The sequence below is a fragment of the Agelaius phoeniceus genome, chromosome 6, assembly GCF_051311805.1.
Source record: "Agelaius phoeniceus isolate bAgePho1 chromosome 6, bAgePho1.hap1, whole genome shotgun sequence".
In the NCBI taxonomy this organism is placed as follows: Eukaryota; Metazoa; Chordata; class Aves; order Passeriformes; family Icteridae; genus Agelaius; species Agelaius phoeniceus.
In genome coordinates, this window is record NC_135270.1 from 52964266 (window position 1) to 52986908 (window position 22643).

At 38.5% G+C, this 22643-nt stretch overlaps 1 long non-coding RNA gene across 1 annotated transcript in view; it reads right to left on the reverse strand.

Annotated features, from left to right (window-relative positions):
- The window catches only part of LOC143694418 (uncharacterized), a 232274-nt gene that overhangs the window by 186662 nt on the left and 22969 nt on the right, over positions 1 to 22643 (reverse strand). Inside the window, exons 2-3 of the long non-coding RNA XR_013182892.1 lie at positions 15880 to 15999; positions 5913 to 6020 (exon numbers count right to left, since the gene is read on the reverse strand). This is a non-coding gene — a long non-coding RNA (uncharacterized LOC143694418). The remainder of the gene's footprint in view (positions 1 to 5912; positions 6021 to 15879; positions 16000 to 22643) is intronic.

Here is a 22643-nt window from a genome sequence, read left to right on the forward strand (position 1 = left end):
TAAATTTAATCCTGCATAAAGGAATAGGTCCTTCTAATTTCAGTCTGTTAGTTTATGATTCTTTTGCCTTCATTGTAAAGTATATAACTTCTAGTCTATGACTCTGACCACTGCTACATTCAATTCATGAAAATACCAAAAAGAAATAAAAAATATGATATCTGCTGAAAAGGATCATCAGCAGATTCAGTGAGAGGGATTTTGCAAATGAGAAGCATGGCATATATTGGCAGAGATCCATTGATTCTAAGGGAAACCTGTCATTCTGTGTCCAAGCATCAGCTTCTTCCTGTTTCCAAATAAATGAAGTGTTTCTGACCCACAGGTTAACTCTGAGATTCGAGCATTCATAAAAATGTTCAGTATTCTGGCTTTCTCTGTGCCTAGATATGTATGGCAACTCACAGAAATAGCTATAGATGATAAATGGACATATGGAGAGTATCTGGAAAAACTGGGCAGCTCCAAAGGCTTTCAGTTGTTCCTGTTCTTTTTCTCTCTTCAAAATACCTGTCAGGATGTATGGTAGAAAACAGAAGATGCTCCTGGTAATGGGCAAATATAGTGAACCATTTGGAAAAATCTGGCCTGGCTTTTTTTTTTTCCTCTTTAACATGTACAGATTTAGAGATCAAAAAGTGTTCCATGTAAACAGAAGAGAACCATTTATAGCATACATGGTTCTGCTGTAGTATCTCTCCAAACAGCTGTAAAGCTAGTTTTTCTTGCAGTACTGGCATTTTAAAGATATTGCCTTATGAATTATCAATAAAACAATGGGGAGAAAAATTGAGATTTTTTTTTTAACCTGTGGTATATTGAAAAGAGAATATTTCCCTTCAACTTAAATAATGAAGGCCCCCTACTAAAATAATCCAACTGAAAAATAAGTTAGCTGAAGATTGAATTTCATGTGTCTCTCAAAATTAATGGCCTAGTCCCAAGCATATCCAACAGTGGCCTGGAAGAAACAGAGTTGTACCACACATTTTGAAGCAAACAGGAAAACTGTCAAAAGTATCTACCTAATCAAAAGCATCTACTAAACAATAAGTATTATGACAGGGTATTTAGCAAGAATTTATGAACCAAATGAATCTGCTACTCCACAATCCTGAATGTTTTACAGTTGTCTACATCTGTGCAAAAAGATTGCAAAATGTGCAGATAAGATCACTTTGCACTGATGCTGATTACTATACAATACATAAAGCAGCAAAAAATCAACCCTTGTGTCTCCCAGTTACCCAACATGGATAACCAGTGATGTTTACTCTGTGACTGTTCTCCCTAAAACTTTAATATATTTGTAAGACTGCTATATGAAAAACACATTCCCCAATGGCATAATACTTTAAAAGATTCAACAAATAAATTAATTTAGCATGTTATGAAAGAATTAAACAATGCCAACATATTTTTACTGTTCCCATGAGAACTACTATTTTCTTATAGTCTTGCTCTTTGCCTCTCGCCAGAAGTCAAGATGGCCCCAGAGAAAGCCAGGATAAACCTGCTAGTCATTTAGTGAATGGCAATTGCCATTTCTGAGCTTACATCTGGTAGAGGCCACCTTCCTAAAAAGGACAAGACAGGGTGACATTTCTTCTGACACCAAGGGTCAGTGAGTTAACTACAAACACATTTACACCTTGTTTTAATACTGTTTTAACAAGCAGAAGCAAAATATTCATATTTTTAAATATATATTTCCTTAGTAAGGTTAAAATTCTTCTGTGATTGTTCTAGCATTTAAAATAATAATAGCAAAAAATTTTAATGGCATTTAGCTCATCCTACAAGTTTTTAAAGTGTTTTGTTCCACAGAATCATGCAAGATAATAAAATGTCTCTGTACTGCTACAAACCAATGTCACTTAGCTAAAAGAATTGGCATATTTAGGGATAAATTCTTAAATACTTTATCAGAAGTTCTAAGATATACCAGATAACATGATTCATCTTCTTACTGGTATTTTCAGAAATGCCTGTTGGTTTCTCTAGTCCAGAAAGGAAGTTTTCAATGAGCTGCTCTTGGCCCCTTGCAAACTCCCTCATCCTGAGTCCCAGGTCACAGTGCCACTGCAGAAGAGACCCATTTGCACATATGTTCTGAGAAAACAGATCTTTGGACATACTGAAATAATTTTTACAAATTCTGAGGCCAACAGAGTCAGCAGCAAAACCATCACTGACTTTAACAGGGCCTAGATTTGTCTCTGAAGTCTCTTCACTGCACAGCAACTTTGCTGGTCGACCAGAGGTGACTTCTGTGAGATGGCCACCTTGACTATCATGGTCAGAATGGCCAACACACTAGGCAGTTCACTCACAGGTAAGTGAAATTCCAACATTTTTAATTGAATGCACTGCTTAAAATAGGTAGAAATTAGCTGGGTTTGGATTTTGCAACATGTGAGGAAAGGGTCATGAGTCCATGAGGGAAGTATGCAACAACATGATTCCCCCTCCCTTACCTACTCAGCATGTATACATCAGCCAAGTGACACAGTGGCATCCCATAAGTACACAGTGAAATGTGAATTAACTCATGGAAATGCTGGTTGCAAACACATTTGTACTTTGTTCTCTAATTCACTTCAGTTTGCCTGTTGTGTTGTTGAGAAGATAGCCTTGACACAATAGTTAAACTTTTACTCAGTGTGATTCTGGCAAATAAAGGGCCTGATACATTTTCCTAAATTTTTTGAAAACTGGAGACAATGTTAAAGCTACATTTGTAATGCACTTTAGTAAAAACTAATCACAGAACCACAGGAAATGGTGGTTCATTGCTCATGGCATCCTGAAATGATGAATACTACATTTTCTTACTTTGATTAGAGACACCAGTTGTTTTTGTAGCCCAATACACAATGGTGGGAGGAAGGTAGGAAATGAAAGCATACTGAAAACATATTACTAATATACTGTGATTTGACACACATGTCCTGGAGCTGTTGTGAACAGCCTGGTAACAAATTCTAATGTGATTCATGTCTTTTTAAAGTGATTTTGCCTTCCATTGACCGAATATACAATAAGGATCAGAACTAAGTGCATGAATAGGAAGAATATCATCACAGAAAGACACGAAAATCTACAATTTCAGTTTGAAATATCACTACAAGACAATGTCAGTAATAGCAGTATGTGTATTTCCTATGCAAGAAGATGTATATGTTGCAGTTAGATGCAAAAGAAGAATATTTACATTTAGAACAAAAATTACATACTTTGAGCTACACAATCACTGAAGGACTTTTCTTTGCAAAAGTAACTTCACTACAGGAACAATAACAGAAGAATAGAGAAAGTGCTTTGAGTACAGTCAGAGAAAAGGCAGAAAATTGATTATGTTTCAAAAACATGAACATTTTTCACTGGACACAATATAATTAACATATGCCATATACTTGACTGCACACTTTTGAGGCACTGTAGGTTATTTCTTCCTCAGAGGAAAAAGAAATCATAATCAATGCAACAGTACATTAATCCATAAATTAGTAAAATCTGAGCACAAAAAACTTGATAAACGCAGCACCATGGTGTCTTACAGAGCCAGTAAAACCTATGCATGTGAAAAAACCATGTAAGACATGATACTGCCCTTTAAAATAACTTGGGAAAGATTTTCTAAGCTATGTGATACACCAAAGCTCTAATAATTTCTTAGAAATTAACCTTCTGACTGTTTTGTACTCAGAAGCACTAGCAGCTATAAATGTGGCTAGATACACAAACACCTACTTTATGGGTAGGTTCTCTACTGTTGCAAAATATAGTGCAAAGCATAGCACAAATCTCTCTGAGATAATAGTTAATAAATTTTAATAATATGAGCAATTATTTATATCTGAATATTTTGGAAATCAGGATAGCTTTGGCATTTCTGAACCACAAAAAATAATTTCCTTTGCACAGGCCTAATCAGATAGACTTCAAGCAGGCAAAATATAAACTGATAAAATCACAAATTAAAAAACAAGGACATTATGTTGTTGAATTTAGTGACCTGAGCAAGTAAAATCCCCATTAAAAGAAAATTTGTCACCAGACTTGACAAGATGGTGGTTACTAAGCACAGAATTAAATATTTTAGGCATTCATTGGAAGATTATTCTTTTCAACAGTGGCTGCATTTTTGTTATTAATTCAACAATCCAACCACAGAAAAAGTAAACAATTTAAAGTATTCCTTTGAAAAAAGGCATCAGAGAAGAAAGATGTACTAATTACTGAACATTTCTGCCTCATCCATATATGTGGCTCCTTGATTGAATCCAGCCCAGCATAAGGAAAAATAAAGAGCACAAATTAAATACACTCAGGAGAGCCGGGCTTGGCTTCATGCCCACCATCATCATAGTTAAACTCCATTTCCAAGATCCACCATAACACTTTCCTCTTAAGCTTCCTCTGGGTCACAGTGACCTTTGTTAAACGTTACAACAAGTGATAAAATGAAGACTGGGAGTACATTTGTTGTACAGTTAAAATTGAAAGGAACCAGGGGATCTGAACCAGATTGCAGATAAATATAAAATATTGCTCAGCTACATTCCTCTTTGTTCCAGATGTGTGATTTGTTACTAGTTATAACAGAAGGCAAGCTGTGTTTTGTAAAGACTAAAACCAACACATTACAGAATGCAGAAGCACCATCTATCAATTTTCTAAAAGGAAATTGCACCTGCCTGCAATCTTGTCCTCATTTGACTGAGCCCTCTGAGAAGCACAATGATTTAATGCAACAGCTCTTCACATTTGAAGGGTGTGGTTCAGCTCTGGCTTTGCAGAAATGAGTCTAAGAGTCTAAATTTAGCAGGTAGTAAAAGTTTATCCATGAAAAATAAATACAGAAAAACTCTCTTCAGGTTAACTGTGTACATCAGTGCAATTCACAGATTGTGCCCTGCCACTTCCCTGGGACTGACCCACACCAGCTGTATTTTCAGTCCTGCAGTTCTCTCAGGCAAAGTGGGCAGCATAGCCACTGCTTTGCACCAATGCCATCCTTCTCACACTTTCAAAGACGTTGACCCCCAAGTTCTTATTAAAAAGTATGGGAGTTTAGCCACGTAGCTGTAGCCCTAACAACTGGCTGTGATCAATGTAAAAGTAAACAGTTATTCAAAGTTAGTCTGTTAAAATGTCCCAGTTTATCTTCAAGAAAAAATGTGAAGCTTTGTTTCTATTTGCTCTTTCCAAAAGACAAAGATAAAGGATGTAGTAAAAATAATCATACTGCAAAAGGAAACAAGGTCTGCCATTCACAACATCTCAATTCCAGAAAAAGGGAGACAGGTGACAGGGAAAAACTCATTTCATTTGTTATTACTATGGACACTGTTACAATTTTCATTCTCATCTACTCTCAGCTACTGACATTTTTTGATGATTTAACACAGTCATTACCAAAGCAAAATTTACATGGGGTTCAGTAACATTCTTGTGAGAGCAAAATTAAGTAAAACAAGGAAGAGCTGCGCATGCCGATGATGATGGTCTGGCAGCTGGGTTACACTCAGAGCCATGTACTGCAATGAATGGGGCTATTTGTGCCCCAAGGAGCTGTTCAAAAACCTGTGTTGGCACATTACCCTGCATCCCCAAGCAAACTTCAAACATACACATGCTGTCTCCAAAGCACAGCAGGAACTACCCTCAACACCAATACAGCTCAGTTCCTATCCATCACAGCTGCCCTCCCGTTCTGTGCAGGGCTCACACCAGGACAGGACCTTCTATTTTGTGTACCAGCATGTTGCCACTCTGCAGGGAGAAGTGCTGCACGCAAAATACTTGCAGGAACTCAGCAGGAGTCACTGCCTCATGCAGAGTCAAGAGACTGGCTAACAGTGGGGCTCACTGAGGAGCTGCTTCCCAAGCCCTTTGCAGCAACCCACCTGTCCCCCTCTGCAGATGCAGAGGAGCAGACTGGTTCATGGGGAAATTTGGAGCCAGATTTTGAATTCCCATTATTCTTCAGACTGTGTCATTTTCCAAATGATTTTCTGTGGAAAGAAACACACCGCTGATCACTTATTAGGGCAAGCATTGTGCTGGAAGTCTTGTGCAGAGCTACTTATTGGGGAGGCCACAAAGAGGCCTGCCAGAGGAAAAGACATGGGGCTGCTTTCAGCCTACATGAAGCAGATCCTTGAACAGGAACCAGAGAATGAGACAGTAACTCTGAGGGAATGCAGAAGTCAACCTCAAAAGATCAGGTGACTGGTGGCATCATGTACTGGTATGAAGCAAAGTCAGCCAGCTCTCACCAAACAAAAATCTCAGCAGGAACACCCAGGCAGGAACCCCTACGCTGAAGAACAAGACACCATATCCCAGTAAGATACCACATGGGCAGAAATTGCTGCATTATATAATGGTGAGCTTGGCTCCTACCTCTCTGCATGGTAGGGATTCTCAGCTCCCAAGGAGTTCACAACTTGGAGGAGCTGTGAGATGTTGCCTCTGGCCATGGGTGTGGCTTTAGCACTACCATAATTTCCTGGCTCTTCTGTCTCTGTTGTCCATGTCAAGCGTTTTGAAGTGGCACTGTTACTTATTTCTAAGCACAGTTGCCACTGATGCTGAACAGTGATCCATTGTTCTTATTGTTGCTTCTTCACTCAGTGGTTCATAAAAACAATGCTTAAGATGCAGCTTCAGCACAGGGAGTCCTAAAACTGCCGAGTGTCAGAAGCTGGAAGAATCACTCTGTACTTGCCCTGCTTCTTGTGTTCTTGTGTTTCTCCCTGAGCACCTTCTGCTGGCTGCTATCAGGAAAAATGTGCTGAGACTTTTGGTACAAGCATGTACTGTTCCTCTTATACCCTCTCTCTGATATTTCCCCAATCAACACTAATAGCTAAGGTGCAGTTCTTTTGACTGACCACATTAATGTTCTTCTCCTGTTGTTTAAAAACTGCTTTCACAGTGTAACACCTTGATTTTCCATGTCAGCATCCTTCCCAGATTGTACTGCATTGACTGAAGTAACCACATCATGGGAGTGAAGCAATCTTTGCTTCACAAAGAAAAGCCTGAAATAAATATTGGAACATATTGATATACTCTGGTTTGGACATAACTACCTAAAAAAAATCAAACATATCCCCCCCCTCCCCCCCGCCAATGGAAAAAAAAAAAAAAGAAGACAATCCAATCTGCATTCTGTCACCAGGTTCTCACGAGGATTTACAAATTCAACAATAACAAGAGGGATTTTTGAGGAAGGGGAAAATTAGCAAAGATAAATTTTACCAGCATTTTCCAGCTTTTGATAAAATGTCAAATGGGTGTTTATTTCATTTTTTTTCCCATTTTGAAATCCTAATTTCACCAGCTGTTTTCTTTCTCCCCATGGGAAAATGAGATAAACATTTCAAAAACATAAGCAAGTGGCACTGTTTTCTACCAACAGAATTCCCCATTTCATTAAGAAATTCTGAATCAGAGGGTTTCTAATTTTTAAAAATAAAAATTAAAAAATCAGAAACTTTATATTCAAGAAACAAGTAAACAAGAATTTTTCTTTGCTCATAAAAAAGTAAGAGTATAATGTACTATATGTGGAATAGACAAATTAATGATCAGAGCTGCACAGCAACTCTGAATTTTAAACATATGGCAGAAGAATACATAGATTTCAAAGCAAAATAAAGCTTACTAAAATGACCTGATAATTTTGAAGGCAGAGACTTAAGATGAGAGAAATCAATACCCACAGGACCCAAATGGGCACACCAGAAAATGTGAGGACTCTGGGGAAAATCTTCTATGGTTTCTGAAGGGAATTTTTCTTTAAGCTATTTAATAAAACAATTGTTCAATAGATTGCCTTTCTCTTGAGTAAGAGTTATTCCCAAAGGAAACAAACCTCAATATGATTGAAAATATTTGTGAACTTATATACTTTGAACAAACAGAGGAATGTATTTACTAAGGAATAGGTAGCTTATCTATAAGGAACAACTAATGAAATATGCTGTATCATTTGTTATCACAATAAATGGCAATACTTGAATATAAAGCATATTCAATGCTTTGACACAGTATTTTTAACAGTATAACTGTAAACTGCATATGCCACACCAAATTGACTGAAAAAGGAAGATACTGTGTTATTCCTGAACTAGAAAACAAAGCTAGTTTTTAAAAAATACATGAAATTAATGACAAATTAAATCTTAAATCTTGAAAAAGGAATTCATAAATATTTCACATCCATTTAAGATTTTTTTAAACAACTAGATTTGTAAGAAAGATACTTGCAAACAGATATTACATTTGAGATTAAATTAACCAAAACTATCTCTGCGTATTTAAATGCTTGCAGAGGTTTGTTTCTGGCTAACAATTCAAATCATACGTCATACCACAGTTTTGGATAAACAGTGATCAAAACATACTAGAAGAGCAATCATGAAAGGACTAAACAGAGAGAAACAATAATGATGAAATGTTGATTTGCCCCTGTATGGGAGATTAAGGAACCTGCACAGAGCGGATGTCACATTTTTTTAGCAATGCATGTACCCAAATTTGCTTTTGGCAAACATTGCTTAACTGCTGCTGTTTTTCATGAAGCCAATGAAGACTGGGTTAGATAATGAGCTGGCATGCACTTTTGAAATGTTTACTGTGTTCCTTAAAGTAAGGGGAACATGCTGGTTCTTAAACTAATTTGTTTTTTGTTGTTGGCTTCCCCCATCTCTCCCCTAGTATTCTGTTCTCCCTGTCTTTGGAATAAACAGAAAATGACTGAATCTTTTTATACTTTTTTTTCCCCTCTTACAATTATACAACCAAAAAATCTGTAGTTTCCAAATGGCAAACAACTGAGCCATGTCAAGAGCCATGGTAATCTCATGTGTTCACTCCATTGTTAACAATGAAGGAAGGGGGATGGGGAGGACAGAATAAAATCTGTCTATTCTGGCCTAAATGCAGGACATGAACGAGGAGACATTCCACAAACAATGTAGTCTTTTTCTTCTGGCAGGGGGAGGTGATGGGGAAGATGATGGTAGCTGGACTTTTGTGGAAGGAGAAGCTGTACCCATCTTGACAGTCAATACAGCATTCAGAAAGCTTACATGGTGGGAAGAATTTCCCACCCTTTGTTAAGTAGGAACTTGATTTGAAAATGCAGTTTTTAATTAAAATTGGCACTTCCAAGCTTCATGCTGGCATCCACCATCTTGCTAAACACTGAGCTCATTTGTGGTTCCAGCAGTTTGCAAACGCAGTCTCGGAGGTGACAAATCATTTCCCATCCTGCCACCCTTACTCAATCCTACATCCCCATCTTATCATGAGTACATGGGAAATTTACTCCACTAAGACAAAGCAAGGACTGTAGGATGTGGCCTCATTTGGCTAGAATCCACAGATCCTAGTCTTTATTACTTTTAAGGCCTTATTAACAGAACAGAATTCTTCAGAAATGTTTGGAGAAAAACAGGGTCAGTTATTTTTGAGGCTTCTACATGCTTCATTTCACTCAGACATCCACAACCATCATAATGGATAGAGATTTGTTGCTTAGCTCACATTTCATTCTCTTCCCACCTATGCTCCAGACAGTGGAATTCAAAGACAGAAATTCCAGACTATTACCACCAACAACAAAAATTTCTGGGTAGATAAGATGCAGAATTTATCTATCTGTTTCACATGGATGGACAAAATGGCTTGTTTGTTTTATTGATTTAATGAATAGATTTGCATATATAATGCCTTCTGACTTGAGGGATCTCAAATGAAAATTCAATTTACAGGACTACTGAAGAAACCAGCAAAGCATCTTCATAGTATCTTCATCAGGAGATCACATATCATTATTTAGGACCTTTTTCTAAATAGTCCTCTGGGGGAAAAATACTATTTTTTTAAAAAGTCTATTTTTTCTAGCCATGCATATTCTGAGATGATGAATAACAGGCTGGGAGGGTAATTTTTCTGCTTTTTAAATTTTATTTGGATAGATGTCTTTACAATGGCTAACATTGTTAGGTTCACTACAAAGGATTTCACTTCATCTTACAGTAAAAGAAAAATATTATGCAAATTGCATAAAGGACTTCACAAGACTATCCAGTTCATGTGAATACTAGCTAGCAAAGCAAGCTGTTGTTGGCTTTTGAAAAATCTGTCAACAATTAAGCTCATCAAAAGGAAATTCATAAGCCGATTTAGCAGAAATGTCTCACAAAGCCTGAGCCCTGTAAGGTACATTCATGTATTTATTTCAGTTAAAGTTATATTCAAGAATTAAAGTAATTACCAAAGATCCATATATTTGTACTAAAAGCTTGCAGAATGTACAAATCCAAATATAGAAAGAACCTCAAGATTTCTAAATTACTGCAATTTGGAGTCATTTGCAGAATGATTTTCCAACAGGAATAAATCAGTGTTCCAAGCCTTCTCACATTATTCTGAGAAATATCATCTTTCAGACCAAAAAATGCAATATCTAACACCTACACTCAGTGTCCACTTACCAACATACATCCTATGTACCTCTGTACAACAAAACCCAGATCTTCATTGCTGCATTTAGAACATTCTAAAGTTTTTATTTAAGCCAGAGGACAAGGTTTTAAGAGGGTTCCACAGAAAATGAGAGTTCCTCAATCTGAAACCAAAGGAAGTAATCCAACAAAAGAATATGTCTGCACTGCAAACTGTCTCTCCATCTCCCAAAATCCTATTACAGAGCACACAGAGCCTTGCAAAAAAACAGGAGTTCTTTTGTCTTGTGACTTGTCCAAACCATGCTTAGCAATCTAGAGAAGTCTCTTCAGGAAACTACAGACTTCATTATGGAAATTCTCTTTTCACTGCATGTTAATTTGATTATTTTTATTCAGAATTTTGCACGTATACACCACTTGACCAGATCTGACTCATCACACTTGCCCTGTGCTTAAGATTTTATCCTAGCTTCTTCCAGTAATGAATTTGTGTTGATTTTGTAAGATCCTGTTCATGACCTTAAAGCTAGTTCATAGGGTCAGACCTTTCATTTTTCTGTGTTCAGCTATTACTTTCTGCCACTGCTCTTCCATTATTCAACCTCCAGTCTTACAGGAATAGGACTTGGCTGATACTTATTTTTGCGAAATTCTTTGCCTTCCGATCTCAGGAATTTTGTAACTCTGTGCTTCAGAGTGTCTGATTAAATCTGCATTAGGATTCTGTCCTTAATCTAGAGTTCAGCAAATGCTTTAGCTTCGGTCTGAGGAAACTTGCAAGAACAAAAACTAAAAACATTTATGTTTTATTTGGAGAAATCTATTGAGGAGCATCTGCTACACTATCTTTCTACATTTGTAGATGACACTTACTCATTGGCTACTGTTTGTTTCCTTTTACATATGAGCACAGTGCAGATATTGCCAGAAAAAAATCAACGTTGAAGTGAATTCAAGGTTGCATGACTGTACTAGAAGTTTTAAAACTCAGTAGTAATTGTGCCATTTCTCCCCAGATAAGCAGCCCAACACTTAACTTTCTTTGACTGAGTCCAAATATTAAGATAGAAATCATATAGGTGTGAAACAAGCAATTTCCATCCCATCCTGTAAAAATACTACACATGAGCTGTACAGTTCTGATTAATCACAATACTGTTCATCGTTCCAAATCAGACTCAGTGATTTTTATAGACATCTGTTTTCTTTCACATTTACCACATACATGGATGTAGTGTCACTATTACAGAGATTTGACTCATTGAAAAACATCACAAGTCAACCACTAAATCAGTGAGGAATATGCAGCCCATCAGAAGCCATGAATAATATAAGATCCATATGGGCTTGGATAAAATTACCAAATTTGCGAGGCCATCAGGCTTTTTGCACCCTGCCTTGCTGGAGATGAGGTGGTGCTCAGCAAGTAAGCTTTCTGAGCAGCCAGCAGCCACAAAGCTCCTGGAAGCTGGTGGACATAACTATCTTCTACTCAGTCTAACTGAGGGAGCAAGAAAATACTCCTTTTGTTTAGCAATAAATATAACAATAGAAGCTACAGGCTAAAGCACGAATCAGCATGACAAGGTTGGAGGAGGAACTGGGCGGTTCAGCCTGAGGGATCTCCTCCAGAGTCAAAGACAGAAGCAGGAGTTGGACTTTGCTTGTTATAACTACTTCTTGTCAGAAGAAAGTAACAAGCAGGAGAATGAGAAGACAGTCCAGAAAGGGGTTTGCAGAGGCTGGTCAACACAGCAATAGAACCCTCAAAGAAAAGCAGAAGGCTTTTGGGGAAAACTGATAGCTGCTGGAGGACTGATCATGGCTGGGACCAGGGACAGTACAGCCATTGTGCTGGTCACAACAGGGACATGCTGTGTTAGGGCCAGCAGTACTACAGCACTAGAGTACCACAGTGGAGCTGCTGCTCCTGCCTCCACAGTGCCAAACGTTCTCTTCTGCCATGACAGAGGGCCTGGGCTGCAAAAGTGGGACACCAAAGACCCAGGAAATTCACAGCTGGCTGTTCCTGCCACACTTTTTCTCCCCTGATACTGCCCTGTACTATACAAGAGGATGAAGGCAGGGTCAGCTCAGCAATGCCAAGCAATAGGACAAGAGGCAATGAGCAGAAACTGAAGCACAAGGGGTTCCACTCAAACATAAGGCTGAACTTCTTTATTGTGTTGGACAGATTACCCAGAGAGGCTGTAGAGTTAGTTTCCTTCTCTGGAGATATTCAAAAGCTGTCTGGACACAGTCCTGAATAATGTGCAGCAGGGCACCCTGCTTGAGCAGGGAGGTTGGACTAGATGACCTTCAGTGGTCTTTTCCCACCTTACTGATTCTGTGTTTTACTTCTTTGCCCAGAAATGTTCTCATACTAGGAGGAGGAGTGGGCACCAAGCATATGCTTCCATTGCAACTGCTCATCAGGGTTCAAATCTGAATTCAAAGCGGGAATTCCACCTTTGGAGCACTCTCCTCTCAAGAGAGACAGCATGGTTATTACCAGCTCCAAGGCAACCAGCTGGCACATAGCAGCAGGGGATACCTGTGTACATCCTTCTCTGGAGCACTATATCCCCCATGTCCCTCCGTGGATCCAGCTGATATTTTGCAATTTGTGCTTAAAGCAACTGAAAGACTCTCACTGACTTCACTAGGTTTAGATCAGATATTTAATAGAAATTCATGATGGAGAATGGCTGACTAAAGGCTGCTGGATTTAGCATGTATTTTTATGAAGGAATGCACAATTGCTACTTGCTGCGTACCAAAATGCATACCTGAGAAGCATAAAAGTAACAAAAAAACTTCAGGCTCCAAACCCCTATTTTATCTCTGAATTCAGGCATTTTAACCAAAGGGACAGAAAACAACCTTGAATTTCTTTTCTTTAGCTTTTCCTACTGACTTTTCTCTGAATTTTTCTGCTGTGCATCCCAAGCTGAGGTTCATCTCTCTGCCCCCAGTCAGAGTATAGTGTTGGATACATAATTTTAAGTTATTACCTTTGTGATTATTTACTGCCATAATTTTATTTCAAAATTAGTTATTTTAATGTGCTTATACTAGTACAACAGTATTCAATTTTTACAGGACACCTATTCGATATTTAAGCTGTGTGCAACTCTTGGCAGCCTACTGACATAGCAGAGAGGCCAGGTTTGCAGAAAACTGTCTCCTCCTGCAGACCTTCTAAGTATCTCATATTGAGCATACTAAAAAAAAAAAATTAACATCTTCTGAAAACTAAGCAGTTATGAAGGAAAGAAAAAACAGATTGGAGTTACTAAAGAACAGAGAGAAGGCAAGTAATTTGTGCTAAGGCAGTCAGGAAATCACAAGCCTAGAAAGACCATGCAGAAAACTGTCTGTGTTTTGCCAGTGCTACTGAACAATACCCTACTGCCTGGCTTTTTAAATAGTTTTTAACATTTAGCCCTTTTTAAATGTGTAATTGTGTTATGGATACTAATTTCCTCAGAACTAAGTATAATTATTCTTCTAAATATTTGGTCCATCTCTATTGTAAACTCTTCTTACGACAGCTACAAAATATTGCTAATATTTTTGAGTTAATAGTGTATTTAGAAGGTCGTGTCAGGTTATTGCTGGGAGGATTAAAAGATTTTCTTTCCTCCAGAGCCCTTTGTTATAAGAAACCAAGGAAATTTAAAACAGGATTTATTCCTTAGAACCACGACAAACCAACAGAGTACCGTGGCAAGAGCATGAAGTAAGAGCACTCTGGGCCAGGAAATTTACAAAGAGAGCTTTCTTCAAACTCAAAAGTTGAGTTGAAATTTTAAAGCTCTTAATGGTTCTACATTAAGAGCAGCAAAAGACAACTGGTTTCACAGTCATTCCCACTTACAAATTCTCTTTCAAAAGACTCTGGTACAATAACTGGTAAGCTAGTGGCTGTCACTAACACAGGCAGACATTCCTGGCACATATAAGCTTCATTTGGTGCTTGTCAAGCGAAGCCCAGCTGGCTGCTCCCACTGCCACTGGCAGGAAGAAAGGATAGAGCATCCCTTCAGTGGAGAAACAGGAAAGATAGGCAGGAAGGAAGAAAATAAAAAGGAGAACCTGGGAAAGTTTGGTCTCAGATGTCAAAACAAATCCACTGACAGATATAATGGATTTTCCCAACAGATGTTACTCAGAAACAAACAAGTCTCCCAAGCCTTAGGATCATGCCTGTAGGAGGTTTCAAGTCAGGTCTGCACCTTTATAGGAGTGCTGTCATTACATTAGTCAACTGCTTAGACAGAGTAATGATGATATCAGGATGAATGGTAGGTCAATTGAAGTGGATGTGCCCTCTGACTTAGTTTCAGATTAGAATGCATCAGCCCTATGAAGTAATTGTGGATGTCCCAAAATCAGAAGGAATTTATTTGGACCATGCCAAAACCCCCCAAATCCTACCAAAACCAAGGCATTAGGTATTGTGGTGGCTTCCTCTTAATCTTTTAGAATGATCTCTCAAATAGAGATAGCTTAGACCTTGCTTTCTACATTACCTTATTCTGTTTACATTACCTTCTACAGTACTTATTCTGAAAAAAATTCTATGTAGATATTTTTTTCTCTGTGTCATTAAAGTTACTTTAGCATGAGAGTGACTTCTAAACATTGCATCAAACTGGTTTTTTGAGCAACTGAAAGTAAGAGCATTGGTCACATGCTCATGTTCTACTGGAACTGGGCCTATAAATATTCTGACCATTTCCAAATGTATGTGACATGCCATAATGGATATCCTGAAAAAGAACTGATGCAACAGCACCAACAGAAATATTTACATATCGTTTTTAAAGATTTCATCAACAGGTGGCTTTCATCTACCACACAGTATTCCTAGCTTAGCTACTGCAACACTGTGAACAGATGTTTTTAGGCATCATCAATGGGATTACTCTAGAATTTGCTCATCATAAATCAGCACACTGCAATGTCCTTTGTGGTGGGCAGTTAATATATCCTGCTTCCATCGGTTCATCTATATGATAGTTCACGGGAGGATGAATGAGCTCACTCCTATTTGAGATGACAGCTTGATGCAGCATTTCAAGGCTTAGCCTAACATGCCCTTACTTGAGGTCAGCCAGCAACCAGTCCCAGAAAACATGTTTGTTAGATGTAACTGAAAACAGTTTAGCACTCGCATTAAAGTAATAATTAAACATGAACAGTGTGCCTTGATGTTGTTTAAATGAATGACACATTCCATGCCCAGAGCAGTTTTCAACCCAGTTTTGTGACAGACAAAACACAATAACTGATCCAAGAAAGAATTAATGAAAAGAGTACCAAGAGGTTAAGCAGCTATCATTCTGACTGAATCATATATTATGGTGTCTCACATATAACGTACCTCAAAAAAGAAGGTGGAGCTCAGTCACATCCAGCATGCCTCCACTAAAACAGCTGGCACAAACAAGCAGATGGGCTTGTTAGCAGCTTCCTCTTGAGAGCTGTTATATAAGCATTGAGACTGTAACAAGAAAAAGAGAAAGAAATGGAAAATAACTAGATAAAAATTTCAAGGAAAAACATTATTTATATGCATCTACCTTTGTAATTCTAACTTGGACAGAAAAAGGAAACAGAAGTTTTTTCCTCAACTGTGTAAACTCTAATTTAAAATACCTTTTCATAGAGATTTGTTTGCACAGTTTGTATCAGCTAGACATTTCCCAGAAACCCAGAGCAATTGATACTATTGACATCTGTATCCAGAAGTTTCTTTTCTCTCTCTAAACCATACTGCTAAGATGAGAACCCTAAGTCAAGTGACTCTAGACAAACTGCAAAAATCCACTAAGCAGTAGGTGAGCACTTAGAGAAATTAACTTTTATGTGGGCTGGAGGCAGCTGCAAAAATGGGGCAGGAACAAACAGGCTAGAATGCCCCATTACTTGGCCTATTTGAGTCATTAGAAATGCTCTATACTGTAAAAGAGTATCCATTTCTCCACTTAGAGTTATTAAAATAGTCTAAAAACAGGTCCAGAAGCAGAGACATATTTAAGTGACTGAATCCCAGTCTCTGGTGTGCTCCTTTCCCAGTGACATTCCCGAGGTGCCCATTTCCAGGTACACTCCAAATGGGCTGTCCTCATGTTAACAATGCTCCCCAATTTAGCATCTGCAAATGAGGCTTCTCCTTTTACACAGAGTTTAGGCATTTTCATTCAGATGAACTATACTAGAATGGCTACCTTCAGCACTGTAACATTTACTTCTTGTGTATCTAAGCTATATTCAAAAGGGCACCTGGCCACAGAACTGCTTTGTGCCTGGTCTGTGCCATGTGAGGGGACACTGGCTCACTTGAACAAGAAGAGATGGCTCAGCCTCAGGCAGCTGGTGAGGTTACTGTGCCCAAGTGTCCCCCTCACTCTCCCTGAGCTGATATTTGAGCTGTTCACAAACCAGCTGCTGAACCACTGGAGTTATTTAGCTCTTTAAGAGTGGGGTAAACAGCTAGAGGTGATAACCACATTAGCTGTCTCAAGCTGGCAGTAACACATAAATCAATCAGAGGCCTCTAGGCACATTGAAATGGAATACACAGACACCAGCAAACTAAGCAGGAAGCTGCTTAAACCAGCCCTTAGGAAACTCAAAGACAAGTGCAGTATAAGATTGCACACACACTCACACACACATACCACTCACAAATGGCCCCATCTCAGCCTTGGTTTTCTGCTCTTCCTCTGCTGAGAGACTTTTAACCTACATCTTCCAGCAAAAATTCAACCACCAAGATGCCAGAGCAGGTTCCCACTGTCCTGCCCACCATCTGTACACACACACACACCCCCTTTTATTTTCTTCCTTTTTAAAAAATACTATTTCATTTTCTAGATGCCTATTAGTCTCAATAAATACATCTACCTCTCCTTCCTCTGTAGTAAATATACTAAGATAGATTTTCTAGAAATCATTATTTTTCTTATCCCTCCAGAAACTGCATAGGGAAAATTCAGCAGGAACATAAGTAGGAGGGCATCAAGTACAAAACCCCAGCCCTGGATAGTGTTACATCATTCTCCTGGTGAAATGTTTTAATTCACCAAAACAGGCAAAAAATCTCAACATCTACTGACTGAAAGGTAAGAACCCTAAGGAATGCTTGATTCAACACCACAAAACAGGCCTTTTTCTGATGAAATTATACATATTCTCTACACACTTTTTTTTCTGTAACCACAAGCAAGACAGAAAAGAAAGAGGATGAGAACACATTTCCCTCAGTTTTAAGATGTGGGCTGAACCCCACAGGGATTGATGTGGTCAGGACACAGGCAGGTGGCACAAACTCAGAAACAGACTGATAGGTTCTGTGGGTATTTCACTAGCAGAAACTAGCCCAGAAAGGATTGGCATAGAGAGAGAAAAGGTAGGTGGGAAGGCAGGCTAATGCCAGTGACACTAGAGATATCCTAAGCACTAAAGAGACATTTAAATATAATTCCTCACATTAATAGATATAATTCCCCACATTAATCTAGCCCACTAGTTCTGGTGATTCAGTTGCCTGCACAAAGAATTGTGCTATTCTGCCAAAAAGCTGCATATCTATGGAAACATATGGAGAATTTCAGCCATCACCTTATCTGCACTGATCATTTATTTTCTTGAGATAAAAGCAGCAGCTGTAATGGCAAGAAAGTAAAAATATTATGCTTGTTCATACCTTCTTTTCATACAGTTTAGACAGCACTTCCCCTCTTCTTTATGCTCAGCACTGGCAGATAGTGTGACTTCCCTTCTAGAACCACACACACTGTGTGTACAGTTGTGTCCAACACTAACCTACAGAACCATTCTAAGGAAAAACACATAAAAGAGAAGTGTACTTAAAAATAGAGTCACAGCCACGTGCTGTACTCAGCGTGCTTAAACAGGGCACGTAATGCAGGTCAGTGTAATAACCACTCACTACTCAGGTTTCTAACATGAAGGAAGATACAGAATGGAACCATAATTCAGCCTGGAACTAATTCTGGAGTACAGCCAGACTCATGCAATCCATAAAAATTCCTGTGTCAAAATGATGTGTCCCATTGTCTTGATGCCTTGATCAAGGTTTCAAAGTTTCTCATTTTTCTCACATCTCCCACACTAACAAACTTACGGTGAACATATGTTAAACTAACTGCACCACCACTGAAGTTCTGCTCAAGAATCCACTCCTTTGAAATTTTTTAACCAGCAAATGTAGCAGTGAATGCTGTCCTTCTCTTCTGTACAAATTAAAGAGTGCCTTGAAAAGGTAGTGAAAACGCAAACATTATTGCAAAAATTCCCTTTGCCTGCAACACCTTACCAAGTTACATTCTTTACTTATCAGCCACTGATGAACTGACTACAAGAAAATAACAGTAACACCTAGCCCTCCTGTAAATAATCCTAAACACAGAGTTCCCAACGATCACAGAGGTCTTCAAAAAATAAATCACTATCCCCTTGTTATATACTTAATACTTCCACATTTTTACTCAGGTTTCCCATTGGAACAGAAACAAGGAAATCAACTTTATTAAAAGGATTTTTTTAAAGTTAATTTTCCCACCTCTTTCAGTTATTTGCATGAGAGAATCAGAATGACAATTTACCAGAGCATATGGAATATAGGTAGAATGCACAAGTACCCTGTATTTTCATGAGGTCTTTCCTAATCTCCTAAAAAAGACCCTGAAATAATAAGAAAAAACAATTCATATTGTAACACAGTAAACCTTCTTAAGATTGTTAAGTACCCTCTGCCCTCCTGGTGGGACATGGGTTCCCTCTTCCCCCAGCCATCAGATGGGAGATGCTCTCAAGCAGAGCAGCAGCAGTGCCCCTGGCAAGGGAGGAGCCTTGCTGGGAGACGTGTGCAGTGCCACACCTGCCTGCCCCGCTGGTGCACCAGCCAGGGGGGATTGGATTCCACAAGACAGGAATGCGTGGTTAGAGACCTCCAGTTCTCAGAGACTGAATACATATGAGGGCTATGATTTCTGAAGCCAAATTCTTATTAAAAACAATAGAAATTTGGGTGTACAAATCCCTCAGTCTCTGTCCAGCCAAAGCAATTCCTCTCCCCCCAGCCTCTAGCTGCTACCCATTGGTTAGCACTGCTGGTACCATTTTTTAGAAGGATTTGTTGCACAAAGAGAGAGACTTATTAAAAACAGAAAAGAATGTGTTGTGCCTCTGTAGCCAGAATCATAGTTTAAAAATCTGTGTGCCGTATTTTCCTGAATGCTCAAATGATACAAAAGAGTTATAAAGCCATAGGAACCACCTAAGCTCAAGTATATGGCTGGTTTTCATCTCCAGTGATTCAAAGGAGGTATGTTTACTACTGCATCTGGCACAGCACACTTCCAGAAGAAACATTTTAAAAAGTCATGTTTTCGTTAGTATTTTTTTTCTTTTTAAACACTCCATTATTTATTGGTTCAAATTGGTCGTGATTTGTTTCAGTATAACAGTCTAAAACAAAAATATTTTCATCTTATTTTGTGATTATTCTCTTTTGCTATAAATAACCACTGAGTTATCAGGCTCTTTAGAGTCCTCTTTTGTCTTTCCACTTCACTCTATAGCTGGACTGACTAAAATACAAGAAGGATGGTTACTTTTTTTGAGCTAACAAGGTGTAATTGTTTTCTCTGTTCAAGGTGAAATTCACCCAGGAGAACCAGCAGCTTAGTGCATATTTGTGACCAGACCCTGAACTACTTGTACGACCATTTCTTCTATTACTTTCTATTTAAGTAATGTGAGTTCAGTTAGATATTTGTGATTTTGCCAGGAATGAAGGAGAGGAAATAAAGCAGCCCTTTAAAAACTCTCAAAGCCGCTGGAGGACAAGTCAGCTGATGAGTATGTTTATTGCTCTTAAATAATTTGGGAAGAAAAGAGGAACCATTTCAGTGTTGAGAAACCTGTTAGTGAATAGACCAGACACTAGGTAAATTGCTATGTTTTCTTTTAATTTTTTTTTCTGCTTTGTAGATGACTATCACAGCAAGATTTTTTTTTCTGTTACAATTATTTCTGAGATGAACAGAGACGTCCATTGTCAAATCAGTGTCCCAGGGTGTCAGCTGCCTGCCTGCCAGAAGCCCAAATCCGTGATATTGCAGACATCCTGCCAAGTTTCAGCCAGTGATCCAGCCATTGCCCAATGCTGTTCATGAGCACTAATAAAACTGTCAGGTGTGACTCAGACCAGACCAACCAGAAGTGACTACTGGCTCTAGGGAAGGGCTGGGGAAACAGGGACACAGGAAGTATTCTGGACAATCTTCCTAATGGAGATGAAAAATAAATCATCTCAGACCATCCTATTTTGTTCCATGTTTATGGCCCACAGGTTAAGGGAGAAAAAGAAAATAGGATCTTAAGTTTAGAAAGATTGTGACACAAGCTGCACAACATGCCCTCAGCAATTTCATCGGGAAACCAGTAGAAGAAAGTTCTTCAAAATACATTACCATATGATTCCTGGATGAAAACTGTATTATTATCACTTTGTTTTGAAAAGATTGACTTAAGCCCAGCAGAATGGTGGAATATAGACTTCAAATTTGCAGAGCATCTGGCTGTGAAAAGTAGAAAAACCTTCACAGGACAGGTTGAAAGGGTTGTCAATTAACCCATTGCCTGTGAAACTGGTGGGATGAAATAAGAAGACCAAGCTCTGCCCTTCAAGAAAATCAAATGAACAGCTACAAAGTAGAAAAAAGCAAGTTAGCTAGAGAGCTGTAGATGTTAGAAGTATAATTCTCTTGAAATATGGTGTTCTATGAGAGGTAACTAATCCACACCTTCTGGCACTTGTGATACCTCAAACCAAAAATAAAGCCCAGTTTTGAAATACATCTTTCCAGATTCATGCAGATTTAGTCCAGAAAAGAAAAAAAGAAAAAAGGTTGGAATATATAATCTAGGAAGAAAAGCTGAAAGATTTGGGTTTGTTTAGTCTAGAAAAGAGACTGAGGGAAGACATAAGTCTTCAAATATGCAAGATTCTGTAATAAATATGACAGTGATCAACTGTTCTTCAGGTTCAGCAAGGTTAGAAGAAGAGTTCTGCTTGCCGTGTGGTAAAAGAAGATTTGTTGGCTATTAGGACAAACTAACTAACAAAAACAGCTCACCAAGGCTGGTCATGGAATCCTCATCACTGGAGTCCATTATGGAAAAGTTAGACACATCACTGTCAAAAATAGTCTTGGCTCAGCCACAAAACAGAGAGATGAACTGGTTGCTTGAGCTCCCTCCCATTCCTACACTTCTATGATTTACTAGGGAATATGCAGTTTCTTGCACAAGTCACTCTTTTTAGGGGTTTAGTAAGTCACATTGACTAATATATTGCATGCAAAAACCTCTATCCCGATGCCAAGTATTTCAAACTCTATTTAAAACTTTACCACTGTAAAAACTGTTCTGTTCTAGCAGGAAAATACAGGAAGTAGTACTCTGCAATATTATCGTACCAAGGGAGAAGCCAAGTAATTTCAAAAGACCTTTCAAAATCTCATGTGTGACAACAAGGCAAGGTCAGAAAAGGCCAATGACATTTGTCTCAGAAGGTAAGAAAACCCCAACACAGTTGGGGTTGTCACAGTCTGACAAAAGCCAACACACAGCAGTGGCTGAAGGCTACATGGAAATTGATTCAACAGCAGAAACTCTCTGGTGTCCAGGACATCTTGAGTATAAAAGCTAACATCTAACTAGCCAACACATTTCAGAAGCTTTCATCCTAAAGGTACCTGGGGATAACCCTGGTGAATTTATTAAGCATGTCAGACACTTAATAAGGAATCCCTGAATATTTAGAGCATTGCATTAGAAAAGTAATACTATTTTCTGCATCAAACTAGAACCAGCTCTTTGCAGAAAAGCAGAGGAAGCACTCACAGATTTTAAGACCCAGCAATGAGTCCATTACAGACCCACTGACAAAGGCATTGCTTCATACCATGTGTGACACATCTACTACAAAGAACCAAATTCCTGTCTCAGACCTTACACATCACTGAGTAAACCAAGAAAAAGAAAAGGAAGTCTTCTCCTTTGCCAAGAATGAGAAGAAATGTTAAAGACAGCCATACTACTGACTCTGGC